The sequence below is a fragment of the Cylas formicarius genome, unplaced genomic scaffold (assembly GCF_029955315.1).
Source record: "Cylas formicarius isolate icCylForm1 unplaced genomic scaffold, icCylForm1.1 PGA_scaffold_3__17_contigs__length_32017465, whole genome shotgun sequence".
NCBI lineage: Eukaryota > Metazoa > Arthropoda > Insecta > Coleoptera > Brentidae > Cylas > Cylas formicarius.
In genome coordinates, this window is record NW_026844326.1 from 25166572 (window position 1) to 25184300 (window position 17729).

Sequence of the window (17729 nt, forward strand, 5' to 3'; positions counted from 1 at the left end):
TGAGATCCTTGGACGAAAGACATTCAGATCAACGATCAGTATTTTTTCTTACTTTAGATGAAGATATTGAATTTTTTTTTGCTGTTAGGATTAGAACGCATGTCCTTGTAACTGCAAAATATTAATAGATTAAAACCAGGGTCACATTCGTAGGAGACAATGCTTTTCACTTCTAAATACTCTTTATGCTCAGCTTTGAGAAGTTTTCTGTGTTGAGCTACGTGATTCTAGCCTCGGCGATTAAAAATTCCGATCTTCGCTCGGAGTCCATTTGAATTCGTGCAGATCCGTTCATAGAAAGACACGCGACAATCGCGAGAGCGCGATAGTAGCTGCAAATTATCATACCCGTAATTACGTTAATTTTATGCTATAGGAGAGTCCTAGTTCTGAAGTGAGCAATTAACGCCGGAGCGAGCCAATATAGACTCCCATATACAGAGCTTAAGCGCTCTACCCCTTATTACACTGTTTATCATATAGATTGACCCGATTTCTACCGGTGTAACTGCCGTCGCGGCAGAGGCGAGAACGCCGTTCGAGTTAAATTAAGAAACTTTGAATTCGAGACTGTCGGAATAAAATGTCAGCCGCGCCATTAAGTTATTATATCGGGGAATGATCGCAGTTTGACCAAATTATATGCCACGTAAGCGTATAATTTTGAGGTTGCTGTGGTGCGGTTAAGAGCTCGATAATAGGCTAGAGACTCCGTCGAACCGTTGCCGTTTTATCGTGTATGCCCAATTGACAAGGTGGTCATCGTTCGCACCGGTTATAGCCGGTTGCCGAATGTTTGGATCTGGCCGTCACAGCCGGAACAAATACGATGGTATAATCATGATAAGCGTTGTTTTATTGCAACTTTAAGTTGCAATAAAACAACGATGGATTACATTTTAAATATGATTTCTGGCATATGACCGCCACGGTTGGCGCGGATGTAGTCGAATTTGGACGTCCAATTTTCGATTACTTTTTCCAACATTTGTGGCCGTATATCGCCAATAACACGGCGAATGTTGTCTTCCAAATGGTCAAGCGTTTGTGGCTTATCCGCATAGACCAATGACTTTTCATAGCCCCACAGAAAGTAGTCTAGCGGTGTTAAATCACAAAATCTTGGAGGCCAATTCACAGGTCCAAAACGTGAAATTAGGCGGTCACCAAACGTGTCTTTCAATAAATCGATTGTGGCACGAGCTGTGTGACATGTTGCGCCGTCTTGTTGAAACCACATCTCCTGGACATCATGGTTATTCAATTTCGGAATGAAATAGTTAGTAATCATAGCTCTATATCGATCACCATTGACTGTAACGTTCTGGCCATCATCGTTTTTGAAGAAGTACAGACCAATGATTCCACCAGCCTATAAAGCGCACCAAACAGTCAGTTTTTCTGAATGTAACGGTGTTTCGACATACACTTGAGGATTAGCTTCGCTCCAAATGCGGCAGTTTTGTTTGTTGACGTAGCCATTCAACCAGAAGTGCGCTTCATCGCTAAACAAAATGCGCTCATGAAAATCGAGAACAACGGCAATCTCGTTTTGGGACCATTCGACGAATGTACGCCTCACTTGATGATCGTTTGGCTTCAATTCTTGCACGAGTTGGATTTTGTAAGCACGCACACCAAGATCCTTCCGCAAAAATCTTCCATAAAGTGGATGGACACAGATGCGAGTTATCAATATGAGTAAACGTGGTGCGAAAATGTTCCATGATTAATCGAATTAACTGCTCTGATGGACGATTTTGTCGACGATAAAATGAACGTAGTGCGCGATACGTATTCCGCACAGAACCATTATTTTCGAAATAAAATTGCACTATTTGCAAGCGTTGTTCAGGCGTGAGTCTATTCATGATGAATTGCCAAACCAAACTGAGAATAAATCACTGAACAGCTGTTAAATCGGTCGCCATCTTGAACAGTATTGCCAACTTAAAGTTTTATACATCGAAAAAAAACACCCATTATAAGTTGGAAAAATTTCAACGATTTGAGAAATGGAAATGAAGAACAGAAGATCGTTGAGTTTAAAATGCGAAGTATCAAATAAACCTCCTCACTACAATGTTCATGTCCAAGGCATTGAAAGAGGAAGTTGCTGAGGTGCACTGCATACAAATACCATCGACCTGTTAAATAAATTACTTACTGTTACAAGGATCTCAGATTATTTTATAACCTTTTGCATTTTGTGAGCAACTATTTTCTTTACGTTCTTTCCCATCGGACTCACTACGGCTTGATCTCTGACCTTCTTAGATCGATTGGACTGTTTTTCAAACACGCAACTCACTACTTGTCTGTGCTACCGCTTATATAATTGCTTTAGTTATTGTGATTATAACAAATATTGTATTTGTACCAAATATGTCTATCTGAATAATGTTGCCCTTCGATCAATAAATAAATACATAAATAAAAGTTCGTTTTGGCACATCGCACTGGATTTTATTGTAGTAATTTCGTGTAGACAGTTTTGGTAATTAGTGAAAATTTTTGTGCCAATAAGTGGTAATTGCTTATAATTGTGGAATTATAGTGGAATATAATATTAAGTAAAATAAGGAAATTTTGGAAATAGTGAAAGGAAATCTTCTGACATCATCTGATTCTGAAGATAAGTCGCGAAATATCCGGAACTTGGGTACCGCAGAAATAGAAAAATATGGTGTACAAGGTAATGTGCTATACCATAAGGGATGATATATTGAAAAATTAGTGATATACTGACCTGACTAAATTTGCTATGGACCCCTAAATTAAATTGAATATGGGCAGTTTCCAACAACCAACCAATGAATTAGAAGTTTGGCAGAGATATTGACAATTGAATTTGTGTTCGACCAAGTGCCCTCAGACTATCCTAACCTGATTCCTACTTATATTATTATATAGATCGGTTCAGAGTATCACATTTCAGGATAAATTAGATTATCGATGTTGGCCTGAATTATTGTGCTTTTTTTTGTCAAATTCGAATATGCATTTCATAATATCCTGAATGTGTTCCAGATTTCATAAAAAAATTAATTAGAAAAAAATTATGAGGATTGTATTTCGACTGGAATTATTTTTAATGTTTTTGCTGTTTTTTTTTATTATGGCCCTGTAGGTTAATAATGTAATTTAAAAAAAAACGCATTACTTATTTATTTATTTATCACAGTGTTCATTAGTTGCTAGTAAATTAGAAGATATTTAGTTATAATTAAGGTAATTTCCATTAGAAGTGCTAATTTGCTATTGGATTTTTTAAAATTTTCAACAGTTTGAAAAATGAAAATATATTAGACATCAGAGGTTAAAATGAACAAATACCAAAGATAAGTTTGACTAAACCCGAAAAGCACAATTAAATTAAAGAATAATTGCGAAGACTTTCTACCTACGTTACTTATAAAATTTACTTTTTTCAAAATTAATTAATTAATCAATGGTGTAAAATAAATTTTAATCATCTTTTATCAGTTAATTAATTGGCATGAAAAAATTAAAATTAAAATGATTCGTTATGAGCTTCTGGGTGTGACAGCGAACTTCCACCGAACGTCGAGTACATCTGACGATCCACTAAAGCTTGTTATGACGAGGGCGTCGTTAATTACAAATATGGCCGCAAATTACATATTTACATAATGCGTTTACCTTAAATAGCGATAGCAGTGGAAAGAAGACGATGTTTATCGTCAAGACGGCCCGAGGCTAATGTGGCGTTAAATTAATTCCCGTTTTTTTTTTGGCCGCCAGGGGCGCGTAATGCTCTGATGAAAATCAATATTAACTAGCCGAAACGTGTTATTAGCCGAGTGTTCGATTTGCCTTTAGTACAACAAATTGGTGGCTCTCAAATATCTAGACTCAATATCAAACTTTGATCTAAACTTAAATATAAGCGGATCTTTTGTCAGTTCTTGTCCATTACTGTACCATTACTGGAGGATCGCCAAGTTGAGCAAAGTTGACTATCAAGTTGTTATCAGCACGATTTTGTGGCATGAAAAGATTCGTCCAAACAGTTATGCTATTCTGAAACAACTGCGGTGTGGATGATTGGCGTCTCGTGCAAAGTAGATAGGATTTTGGAAAAGGCCTAGGCTTTGATTACTTTATTTTTAGCAGCTTAGTTACTGTTATTAAGAAAGTTCTAGTTGTCTTGGAGTAAGTGGTATGGTGTTTATGGAGACTATACAAACCATCTGTAGAATTGCGATAGAAATGTAGACTTTAGCTAAGATATCTTAAGCAGCTTAGTTTCCTTTCTACGAAATGAATTCAAGTTCATGAACCCCTTAACTCGGGTTTTAGCGCTTTTGATCGATATATTCATTTTTTGGACTACCCAGTCGTTATCCAATCGAAAGTAGATGATTATTGGAGTTCAGTCTTAGACCGTTAATAAAGCAATATTCAAGAACTGACTCCTGATACCATATGAGGTTTTGGCGAGCTCATTGCGGATAATCCTTTAGATATAGGCGGGAGTTTGCTATGTTCAGAAGAGACATTTGGAATAGTGAACCAAGACGCCTCTCGGCTTTTGGGGAAGCAAGTCGTGCACCAAAAGAATCCCATTTGCCCTTCAAGCCCCTATCGGTGTTCGCAAGATCCAATTTAACTCTGGTGAAGGGGAGGGGGGAGTTATAAAGTTCGTCGGCTCGAAATCTCCGGGCAAAAACTTCTCCCGAGTAAACCTAATGAAACTATAATAAAGTAACCGCCGTATAAACTTGAAACATTCAATCTGTTTTAATCAACTTGGAGCCGTCCCGGGGTGTTAGCGAACGAGAGACTTGCTGGCGGGGAGAGACAAGCGAAACCGTTCCCCCCACCCCGCCGTTCCTGACTTACTATCGCCGGGTTTCACTTGTCTCCCGTTAATTGTATTAGTTCGCCGCTTTCCGGGGCTCGTGCCCGCACGCCCAGTACGTTCGTCGGGCGCCGCGACGCCGCCCGACGTCGACTTTCCCGCTGGCCGACCGCGTTCATTTCAAAATGGCCGCCAAGGGTGTCGTCAACGTAATTACAAAATGAATTGTCCAATGGCGGGATCTCGGTTGCCATGACAGCCTTGATTAAAACAAGCGAATGTCTCGGCTCGTATCGTCATGGTAACTGCGACGCCGGGCCCGCCAGATGTCTCCCGAGGACGCCGCGGTTCCGGATCCTTATTTCGGCAGACGATTACGCGAAGGCCGGGAGCGGCGTCTCGGCTCGCGTGGTCCTTCGAGCCGGATCCACGTAGAATAATTGCATCTACGCGATCCTGAAAACATTGCTCTAAAGAGCGCGTAGAAGGGTTTTGGGAGGGCGATATTGTTCAATGGAAATTATTAATCATTTTTACCTTTAAATAAACACTGCTGTTAAAGTTTGTTACATTCTGAGAATGTTTGATGATTCTGTTCAAATCGGGTATACGATCCAAACTACTAGAAATGCAACAAGCGTATTTGTAGGCTGAATTATTATACTCTGGGAAAAGTAGTCACCGAACATATCTATAGCGACTGGTTGTCTGACGTCCCAGAAAACATAACCGTTCAAATTGTACTTGTTTTGCGAGTGCTCAAAACTAGAAAATCGTTGCACCAAGTGAAATTGATCCCTAAACGATTCCAAAATGTTAACTTCCACAGCGTTTAGTCGAGATTGCTCCATTGACCTAAAGGAGTGTTTAATTTACACGATATCTTTTTGATATATTTCTTCTTCGTATTTTCAAACGGCCTTTAAGGAGATTGCGACTGACTTTGAATAGCCCCACGAAATGCTGGCTAACATATCAATTTGGCCCTCTGTAACTATGGGCTTTTATAATGGTAAGTTTAGCAAAGAGGCCGATTAAACGATAAACAATCAAGTGCTAGAAACTGCTTGGCAATTTCTTATTTCCAACACAAGCGTGGATTTGATGTAATATTTAAAGTATTATACTGCCCTTTTTGATGTAATGATTTAGTAATAATCCAGGTCAAAAGAAAATAGCGGACCCCCAATAATTTATTTTTTGAAATATGATATTGATGTATTTTTAATTAAAACCCTTAAATTTTTCTTTAACCAAATTGAAGTAGACTTTAAGCTCGCTTTTTCAAATTGAAAAAAAGTTATAGAAATCGTCTTTCTGTGAAAGGGATTCCTTCTTATTTTAATTTACTTGTACAAGGTGCAAAGGTATTTTAATTTACCCTTTGTGATCGTAACTCAAACTGGCATAATCTTCAGTTATTTAGAAAATATATAACCCAAATTTCTGTGAGTTTATGATTTTAATAATGGAGTGGAAATTAGCAGTCATGATTACAGGTCAGTTGGAAAGCTAATTCTCTTCTATAGAATAGTATTTCAGCTAACTTTTAATAAACTCTTTCATAAGCTTTTTTTTACCAGTTTTGTCGTTCCAATAGCTGTTGGAAATAACCAAAATTTGAAATACGACGGTATATAAAACTTTTGGTACAAGAATTGAATATTTTTTGACCTTGTAAAGGTGGGAGAAATCAATGTGACAGTTCTAAGCTGAGCGTAAGTGTTTCAAATCCCCGATTTTATCGAAGCGTTTCCATGTATAATAGGTATGTAATAAATAATTAAATTTATGCTATTCATGTTACAGCTATCACAAAAGTAGTGAAACTCTCAAAATTGATATTATAACATTTGTGGGTTATGCGATCAAAATAAATGTGTATTCCGATTCGGTTTTCGACATCCAAATATTAGGGTTTTTTAAATAATTTATTTTTTTATTTACTAATTTCATTTCATAAATACATAAAGAAGAGATAAAATCATGTATGCGAAATTTACAGTACAGTGTAGACCATATTTTATATCATCGAAGGACTGCAACACATCTTGGAAACAATACAAAAGATTTGTAAGGGACATGGATGGATCGAAAATAAAATGGATGTTAGTAAGCAAAAGGCAGCACCCAGGAATTCAACTATGTTAAAAAAACAAATAACAGAACACGTATATTCACACACCTACCTCGGACAATTGATATAAAGTGGGACCAGATTTGAGAAGGCTAGAGCATCCGTATTATTTCTCCCTCTATATGCTAAATATTGTCTGTTCTCTTTTGTAGGGTCTGGACCATGACTGAAGTACTAATGAGTAAGCTCGAAGCTTTTGTAATGTGAGCATATAGATGTATTCTTCGGATATCCAAAGTGGAAGTTTTGAGCCGAATTGGAAAGAAAGATGAGTGAAAACACGAAAATTAAAATAAATCAGCCAGGTTATGGATATGATATTGATAATTCAGGGAAACATGAATAGCAAAAGAAGACCAAAAGGAGTTACTCTTGGCTGCATAATCTGCGAAAGTGGTTCGGGCTTACATCTATCCAATTGCTTAGAAGTGTTGCCAATCAAATTGGGATTAATCTCCAGCGTCCTTAACGGAGAGAGCACATAAAATAGAAGAAGGGAGTGTTGGTTATAAAAAACGTAATACCAGAAAACGTGTAGCTAAATGTGAATTTGAAGGTCCGAAGACACAAAAATTATATCAAGAATTTTTATGCCATCCTTATCAAATACAGCTTTACCAAGAACTTCATGGAATAAAAGCGCAAAATGAGAAATTTTTGAACTATTTCTAAATACCATAGGCAGTTAGATAGAATGAAACATTTATTTATTTTATTATTTATTCATATAAAAATATAGAGGCCCTACGGAATGCTGATAAGACAGGAACTGATGAAGCAAGAAATTAAAATGTTGAGAAGAAGGTCTATTTAACATGCGCATGTGCGAGATTTAAATTCGGTTTTTAACCTTTTTGCATTTAGCAAGCAACATGGCCGCTGACAGATCGACAGTAAGTTTGGATGCGGCATTTTTACGGCAGTATTTTATCAAAATATGTTCAGCTTCCATTAAATATTTAGGAAAAAGGAGTTAAGTGTGAGGATATACCAGGGCAGCGCCAAAATTTCCCGGCCTGAATATGAAAGAAACAAAGTAGAGTAACAATTTTTTATTGTTTTTCAATATAATCTCCCTTAACACTTCTGATCTGTCTGGTGCAACCCACACTCTAAAATGGCAGCTTGCGCAACACCAGCAGTATGGACAGGTGCATTATCGTGCAAAAGACTTGCGCCTCTGGTCAATTTTCCTCGACGTTTTACACGTATGCAGTCTCGCAATTTATGTAGCAATGTTGCGTAATATTTACCATTGACAGTGGTATTAGTTTCTTTAGAATCTATCAAAAGAATTCCTTCACAATCCCAAAAGATCGTGACCATCACCTTTTTTGTGACTGGCAGACTCTGAATTTTCTTGGAGGTGCTTCACCCTTACGACGCCACTCCATTGATTCTTTTTTCGATAGAGAATCATAATAGAGAACCATAGCTTCATTTCCCGTCACAATAGTTTCTATCACAGGCTTCAGTTCCGACCCACAGAGTTCCAAAAAAGATCGCGCACACTCGACACGGCGTTGTTTTTGAATAGTGAATTGTTTTGTATCAGAAAGCTTAGTAATTTCTGAGATTTCCTTGACCTTTAAACGTCGATCACTCAATACCACCTCTTCCACAATTGCAACAATATCTTCCGTTATGACTTCCACTGGTCGACCAGTTCTTGAATCATCTTCAAGGGACTCCTACCCCATTCGAAAACGTTTTGCCCATTCTTTCACTACAGAATACGAAGAATAACTTTGGCCGTACACACAAGCCTTGCTAACCCTTCTTTTATCAAAAACTTTATGGCTGCTCTATACTCAATCTGCGTTATTTGCGACATTTTTTCGGACACGTCTTGTTTAAAATGCTGTTAATAAAAAACTATTTGACTCAAGACTTTTTTTCTTCGCAAGCTACTAAGACATGTATTTAACGGAATACTTTTACCTTGATACTGGAGCTGTATCGATGATAGGCAGGGAAATTTTGGCGCTAACCTCGTATATTGAGCAAATTGTGGACTAGTGGGTGAAATGTGCTCTGAAAATCATTACCATCACAACGAAAATATCATAGCCACCCAAGTCCCAAAAATTTTGAAGGAATTACGTAATCTGGATGTTTTTTAACAGTCTAGTTTTTCAAATTTTTTTGAATGTCAAAATTTATTAAATGGAAAAGTATTTTTAAATAGCGCTTTGGTGGGTATTTTTTTATCTTTTAAGGGGTGTCATTTAATTGGATAGCAATTTAGTACATTAATTCAGGTTTTTTAAAATTTCCTTTTAACTTTCTCGTTGATGGTAAACTTGATAATATTAGGTCCATCCGTTTTAATGTCCTTTTATTAATTCCTTTTTACAAAATAAACGCGTTTTACGCAAAGCAAGCGTAAATCCATTTGTACCCCACCCACCCGCAAAAATGGGTTTTGCAATTCGGAAGAGATACAAATTAAGAATAATAAGAATTTTAAAAGATGGAATTTTAAAGCATCGCAAATTACCGAAATAAATTAAGCCTTGCTAACGAAGCGAAAAGAATTCTAAAAAAAGTCAGCCGGGACACGCTCGCAAAGTAGGCGCGAACGCGCCAGCGCCGACGAACAAAAGAATGTCGCGGGGGGCGGGACCTTGGTTGACAGGTCACTTTGGCGCGTGATTGATGTCACTTGTTTCGTCGTGAATATTTATGGTGGCGTGATGTCAACTTGTGCCGAGTAAAACTCGGATTTTCGGTAAAAGCCTCTTGGTCGCGGGATCAATGCGGGGGTGTGCTTTATATATGTACTTTATATACGGGGAATCCCGTTTTAGTTGGCCAACCTGAGTACACAGTTACCTAAAACTTTGAACGTGCGTGGCTTGTATGTTCCACTCGGTTTACACTAATTTTGTTTGTGACAAATAAATGGTTAATAATTCATGGCGATCCACTCTTGGTGGGTTGGCTGAGTCTACGCTTCAAAAAATATTTACAACAAAATTAATTTTAAAGCTGCAAATTCCCTTAGTGTTACTTATACATGAAATGAACAGTATGGGCCCTCGGATAGAGCCTTGAGGTACGCCGTGAGAGATATTAACACATTTTGCGTCATTTGGTTTTGATTTACAGTTATTAACTATGTGTTGTTATGGAATGAGTAAGTAACCACTGGGTTTAGTAGATATGTGGAATTTAAATTTATTATGTTCAAATTATCACTTATTTGAACTGTACGGCATAACAGGAAAGCAGAAAAAGTGTTAAAGTTGTGCTATAGTATTAATATAATTGAGGATCTCTGCATGTTTTTGACACTAGGGGCCAAAACCAAGGGTAAGCAACTATTTGCTTGCAACGTTTACATTCCCACATACGCTACTTTAAATAATTTTGTTGTGTTCCTTACTAAATTGGAAAATATATGCACTATAATCCTAAATAGCAAGTTCTTAATAATCGGGAATTTTAACGAACTTTAACTAGGATTGGGCCAATTTATTCTAGCATTGTCGCCCTCGGGCACCATAGTACCTTATACTACCCTTTTCTGTGACTATTTTACTTGCTAGAAAACAGCACAGTAATATAAATAATAATAATAATTTATTATATTTAGTAATTTCTCGTAATATTTTAGCCACTGTATGTGAGAGTCACCATCCCCCAGTACCGAAGGACACACACCATCCTGATCTTGAAATAAACATTAGTCTTAAGGTCACTAAATATCGTAAATGTAACTCCTACACTATGACAAACCTTAATAAATGAAAAACTCGATAATGTTCAGTAGGAAAATGTATAAGCATGATATGACTGAATTGTATGGTTATATATGATGGTTATAAACCTATAAACACGAGTGAGTTTTTTTCCTATTTGATTCACTCACAACACCAGGACTTGCTGTGGAGAAAAAGAGACAGCAAAACAAAAATGGCAAAGGTATAAAAAAGGTAAGAATTATTCATTATTTTCGAAACTAAGAGAAGATTTTAAAGAAATTTTCTTCAGTTTGTTGTTGTCAATGCTAAAAAATCTCTTTTTACTCTTTTTTTTGTTTCGATGTTGCACTTTGTTTTCCGGTTTCTATTTATTGCCCATGATTTAAAGGTGAAAGAAGAGATTCGTTCACATTTAGATATATTAGAGCTTCAGAGCGATCTTGACAGATTTACTGATTATTGTAGAAACAGATTATTTTTAAATCTTGATAAATGTCGATATATTTTATTTACAAAGAAAAAGGATTTTCTACATATTAACTTAATGTTTGATAAATAGATGAAAAGAGTTAAGCAAGTAAAAGACTTGGTAATTGTTCTTGACTCTCAGTTATACTTTGAGGCTCATACCGAAAGTATTGTCAAAAAATGAGAAATCTGCCAAACCAAAGCGTTCAACAAGCATCAGTCAGTAACATTCGTGTGTAATAGCATGATAAGGTCTGTTACTATGTCGCCCATCCACAGTTTGGTATTTATACTAAATATATCATCATATCATAACACTTTTTAACAACTTAAACTTTAGATATAATACGTACGAAGAAAACTAAACAAAACTTAATATTTTACAATTTGAAGTCGCTTGAAACTCGAAGAAACTGTTGTATATAACCTTGCGGATTCTTCTTTTTGATAAAATTACTTGAGCATTAACGCTAATCCATATCAGGTGCGAACGAGACTGACGTTTTCTATTGAGCGATTTAGCTCTAATTGCTTTTCTAACTCTCCTGTAATAACATGTGTTCGGCATTATAATAATTGTGTTTTTCAAAACAGCATAGATATAGATAGGTTTAATTTAAGCCCTAGTTTATTAAAAACAAACGTATATTAACTTCTTTAGCCCCCTTTATTTACATCTAACCTTTGCTTTGTTCCAATGTTTCAATGTTAAAATAAAATGTAAATCAACAAATATAGGCATTATAGGCGAAATTATAAGGGGTGTTTTTTTTCGATGTATAGAAATTTAAGTTGCAATAAAACAACGATGGAATATTCGATTGACATGAATTTTATTTATCCAAAAGATAATCTTGTGGCATTACATTTTAAATATGATTTCTGGAATATGACCGCCACGGCTGGCGCGGATGTAGTCCAATCTGGACGTCCAATTTTCGATGACTTTTTCCAACATTTGTGGCCGTACATCGGCAATAACACAGCGAATGTTGCCTTCCAAACGGTCAAGCGTTTGTGGCTTATCCGTATAGACCAATGATTTTGCATAGCCCCTCAGAAAGTAGTCTAGCGGTGTTAAATCACAAGATCTTGGAGGCCAATTCACAGGTCCAAAACGTGAAATTAGGCGGTCAACAAACGTGTCTCTCAATAAATCGATTGTGGCACGAGCTGTGTGACATGTTCAGGAATGAAAGAGTTAGTAATCATAGCTCTACACCGATCACCATTGACTGTAACGTTCTGGCCATCATCGTTTACGGACCAATGATTCCACCAGCCCATAAAGCGCACCAAACAGTCAGATTTTCTGGATGTAACGGTGTTTCGACATACACTTGAGGATTAGCTTCGCTCCAAATGCGGCAGTTTTGTTTGTTGACGTAGCCATTCGACCAGAAGTGCGCTTTATCGCTAAACAAAATTCGCTCATGAAAATCGGGAACAACGGCAATCTCGTTTTGGACCCATTCGACGAATCTACGCCTTACTTGATGATCGTTTGGTTATTCATGATAAATTTCCAAACCAAACTGAGAATAAATCACTTGACAGCTGTTAAATCGGTCGCCATCTTGAACAGTAACTCCAACTTAAAGTTCTATACATAAAAAAAACACCCTTCACAATATATTAAATTGACACACTTTAAAATTAACATTTAATATCCATATTTACTAAAGAGGTGAGTAGTATTGTATATGGTATAGTAACATTTAGGTATTAATAGTGATTTTAGTTTTTTTTAAACAGTGATAATTTAACTTTTTCATCCTGTAAGCTCATGTCGATCTTTTTCATTGTTGAGATAAATTTATTGCTAACTTTCCCGATTTTATTAAATAGTATAGGCCTATATTGTGTTGAATGGCCTGTAAAATATAAATAAATAAACTTGTCCACTCGGTCACTGCAAATATACATTTTAAAGTTTTCCCAGGTTCCCCTCTGTTCTCCTGATGGCCAGAACGGCGTAAACTAGGCTTTTGACATTGCGTCAACCGCCGGCGTTCTTCCACGAGTCACCCAAATTATTAGACGGATTATAATTACCGCTCCCCGCTGCCCCCCGCCAATAATTTATCCCTAGTTTATCAGCAGCTCGGTAATTCGTTCCGAAACAAAACGCGGGGAGCAAAAAAAAAAAACAGCGGCGGAGCGGGGAACGCGGTGGAGGAGGAACAAAACGGTTTTTGGCCCCGCACCAAACTGCCCCGGGGGTGGTGTTATGTTGGTCACACACGAGGCGTCCCACGGGACTCAAAATACTGACAGTATTTTATATATCGCGCTGCCCGGGCCGATAGTTTACCTCGAATTTATATATCTATTTCGATGATCTATTACGCTATTCCGCAGCCCGGAATTACCTTTATTGCTGTCAGAATTTATGGTTCCGGCGGCGGAACGGCGAAAAAAATGCTAATTCGTGACCCGGGCTAAGCTATCCGGGGGTGTTCTCTATCGTACGGTTAATTTGTGGAACAGGATGCGTTTTGTTTATTATTGCGCTCAAGCGATTTATTATGGCGGCTCCGTTTTGGCCCCGTGACAAAATTCGCGGTCTCTTCATTACGGCCATACAGAGTGGCGCAATAATGTGACAAAGCAATTCTTCTTCTGTCCGCTTCCTTTCCTCAAGCTCCTATCTAATTGCGGCCTTGGAAATCGTCAGCATCACCCGAAAAGTTTGAAAAATTATTTAAAGGCTGTTTTTGGTCGGAAATCATGTCATATAGCATGTAAAATGAGAGTACTGTATTCTTTATTCTTATAAATATTTCAAAATAAAACTAAACAGTAGAATTGTGCCGAGTCGCTGTTTCGGTGAATCGAGTCGACTCGAGTCAGTTTATATAGTATTCGAATCATGACTCGAGTCCGGTACTCGAATTCTATGTTTAGTATTCGAATATGACTCGAGTTCGGGCGGTCTAGAGTCTAGTAACTCGAGTCTGGAAATTCTAGTCCAGAGGGTTAAGCATTGACACAATAATAATGGGTAAATCAATATTTTTAATGAAAGATAATTATAAATATTAAATAAAAACAAAGAGCATAGGAATTCTAAGGAGATAACTAGAAAAACATAGAAAATAGTTAAAAAATTTCCCAACTTTGAGTCTAGATAATATTCTATTAATTTGAGACAGCTTTAAGCAATTCTTTTAATACTAGATATAGTAAGCATTCTAATCATTTTTTTTAACTTTACATTAAGTAGGCACACAAACTCAATAGCTTAGAATACAAAGTTTGGTAAGGTATCCACCTAAACTATCTAAATGAAAGTTATTTGAAATAACTGTTCAGAAACAGTATTTGGTCAACCTTCTTGGGCTCCAGTCTATTGCGGCGTTGGTTGCATAAAAGTCCAGCCTTAGAGAAAACTCGTTCCGAATGAACGGAAGTGGGTGGAATGCATAAATACTTTAAAGCAATTTTATAAAGGCCGCTGTTGGTGATTTTGCGAAGTTCCCAAAATGTAAGTGGATTGGCTTTTCTAGTAGCTCTACGTACTGTTTCACCTTGATGATTGCTGATGTTGTGGGGTTTTCCATGCTCGAAAATTCCAATACCTTTTTATCTAGATGCTCCCATAAATTCTCGCCAGTCCCCTCTGAAGTTATCTGCTGGGAAGCTGAAGATGAAGTTGTACGTGTTTCCAGACGTGAGGTAGATGACAGTAGAGATCTATTAGGTACCTGGAATTGAGCTTGATATTCCTGTGTTTCCAACATCATCAACTCGTCAATAACAAATTTTTGAGCATTATCTGCATTTGTCTCGACGCCAAAACCAGCTTTTTTAAAACTTGGATCCATGAATGTTCCTTCAGCAACAGTTTTATTGATCTCATGACCGCCAAATCTTCTATCGAAAACATCCAGTAATTTTATGTTTAACCTGCTGGCGACTTCGGAATAGGAACCGCAACTTCTTAGTACCGGTTGTACTCCTCGAATAACGTTGGATATTGCTCGCCAGATATAACACCCGTCATTTTTTTTAAACACAAAGGCACTCGTGTACCTCGATCCATTCGTCAGCGTTATCAGCATTTAATTTGTAAAATTCTCCAACTTGTATTAATTTTTAAGAGTATTTTGTGGTAGATTTTAACAAGCGTTTCAAAATTTAGTAAAATATTAGGATGTAACAAGTTACCCATTACTGTTATTTACACCACTTTTATGGGGAATATAATCTATTTTAAAATTTTGTTGTTTGTGTGTGTTTATTAACTATATCTGATTGCAAATATACATTTTAATTTTTTTTTAAATAGATCGTGCCACATTAATATGCATTGATTTCATATTCTGTTGTTTTGGTTAGTTCATGAAATATTATGCTGTCAAAAACAAACTAATTTCGATAATGAATGTCAATAAATGACTAACCCCTTAAACCGGAAGTAATATAAAACAATTAAAAATGTCAATAAAAGTACAAAAAACTTACTAAAACAGTTTTCATTTGTTAATCTTTAAAAATTAAAAAGTCTAGAGGCGCCCACCCGCTAGGGCCTTTCGATATATAATTTGAAAAACCATAAAATTTTCTATATTTTTCCAGATAAGTTGGTAACGCCATATTAATGTTCAAATACTCGTGTTAAAAAATATGTTTTTTTTTGTATAAAACACCCTGTATGACAGGGTGGAATATTAAGTGAATTATTTAGCGTATCGGAGTAAAATCAATGAACAAAAAAACTGTTTTTTTAAATTATAATTACGTTTGTTTTTCGTTCTGTACATTATAGGTTAATTTATAGTTATCAGTGAGAACGTAACTCTTCGTTCTTATTTCTTATGCCTTATTTATAATGTCATTTAACAGTACCGCTTACCACTTTACATATTAACAGTAACAAGAACAGTAGACTTAAAAACTAAAACAACTTAACAAAATAATTCTCCCTTTTCGCACTTTAGTTAGGATTAGCAGGCTGTTATTGTGCATTTTTATTTTGGTTTTTTGACTTGAAAAAGGTCCTCCGAATTCAAATTTATTATTTTAAAAATTTATTATTAAAATTTTTTTTTTAACTTTTTAGACCCCACGTTTATGGTAATTCAAAAATACTTGGGGATCCACTCTATGAAATCTGGGTAACTTATTAAGTAACACCGTGTATAATATAAATTATCTACTAAAAAGACTAGTGTTAGGGTTTGATTAAAACACACTAAAATAAGTCCGGCCCTGGCGACACGATGACTTGCCACGGCACTGTCGCATCGCTTGTCGTTTAACAAACATCCGGCAGTTTCTTTTGTCAACCACAAATCAATCAAAAAATTCGTTCCGTTTTATCGCGGCCGATTACGGTTTTCGATGAGCCGCTTTCCCCAAATTTCCCTGTCCCCCGACACCGTCCGACCGGCAATTGCTCCCCCCGCGAAGAACAAACAGCGGCCCCCCCAATTAAACCCGATTGTTTTTCTTCTCTCACGCTAATTGCTTTGATTTATCCGGCATCCTGAGGGACACCATTTTGCTCGTTTAAATTTGTATAAATAAAACTTGCCTGGTACGGTCCTGCTCGCGGTTAGTCATCGCGGCAAAAACCGGAACTGCCGGAAACGGGCCGCCCCAAGTGCCATCAGAGTTAATTTCCTTGACGGGGGACGGCGTAAAAGTGCAAATAGGTAAGTGTCGAGCACCACTTAGGTAAGAAGGTGACACACGAAACCCCATTTTGGGACAAAAATATGTCAATTTAGCGGCGTCATTTTCCGGTAGATTTGCGACGATTCGGACAAGGCCTGGCGGTTAGTAAGGGGGTGGAAAAAACATATCTGAATCAGTATTTAGTGTTGAAATTCGTCATGTCATTGAACTTTTTAAAATTGCCGCGAGAGGCGTCTTGCCAAGCTAAGATTAAAGTAAAGTGCGGAACGTTTGACCGTTTTTAAAATTCCATATTTGCAAAAATTAAAAAAGATATTTGGGGAAGGATTTCAGTGTATATCGTCACGGTTTTGCAGAAATCTGTAAATGGTGTAGTTTTTATTATTAAAAAAAAAAACTAGGTAACATATGTTGGTATGTTACCTACATTACTAAATTCTATGCATCAAAAGTAAATATCAGTAAAAATCAGTTTTAGAGATATGAATTTCTTTTTCAATAATTTCTGGTGAGAAATTGATTTTTTTATTTTTAATAATATTGGCTTTCTTGAATTTGAATGTGAATTTCTTTTTCGATAATTTTTGGAGGGAAATTGATTTTTTAACTTTTAATAATATCTTGAGCTTATATTTCGTTGTTCAATTTGATATATTCATTTTAAAAATGAGATACAGGTCCGTCAACATTATCTGTCATTTGTGTATAACAGGTTTTCATCCAGTTTTACCTGTTAAAATGAGTATGAATACAGCACAACTAACCATAACAAAATATTGTGGTATTAATTAATCTATATTCCTACAAACGCCTACAAATATATGAATCAATTGTTCAACGAAAATAAATTACTGCGATTTATATTTATCAATTTGAATTATCAAAATGAATAATATTTTGTTTGAAGTGTTTAAAGGTATGACTGTTTTTTTTTACTTAGGGTTTAGTT

General features: G+C 36.5%; 1 long non-coding RNA gene across 1 annotated transcript in view; it reads left to right on the forward strand.

Annotated features, from left to right (window-relative positions):
* The window catches only part of LOC132698899 (uncharacterized), a 44517-nt gene extending 33818 nt beyond the window's left edge, over nucleotides 1–10699 (forward strand). The window contains exon 3 of the long non-coding RNA XR_009618446.1: nucleotides 10582–10699. This is a non-coding gene — a long non-coding RNA (uncharacterized LOC132698899). The remainder of the gene's footprint in view (nucleotides 1–10581) is intronic.
* The last annotated feature ends 7030 nt before the right edge of the window (nucleotides 10700–17729 follow it).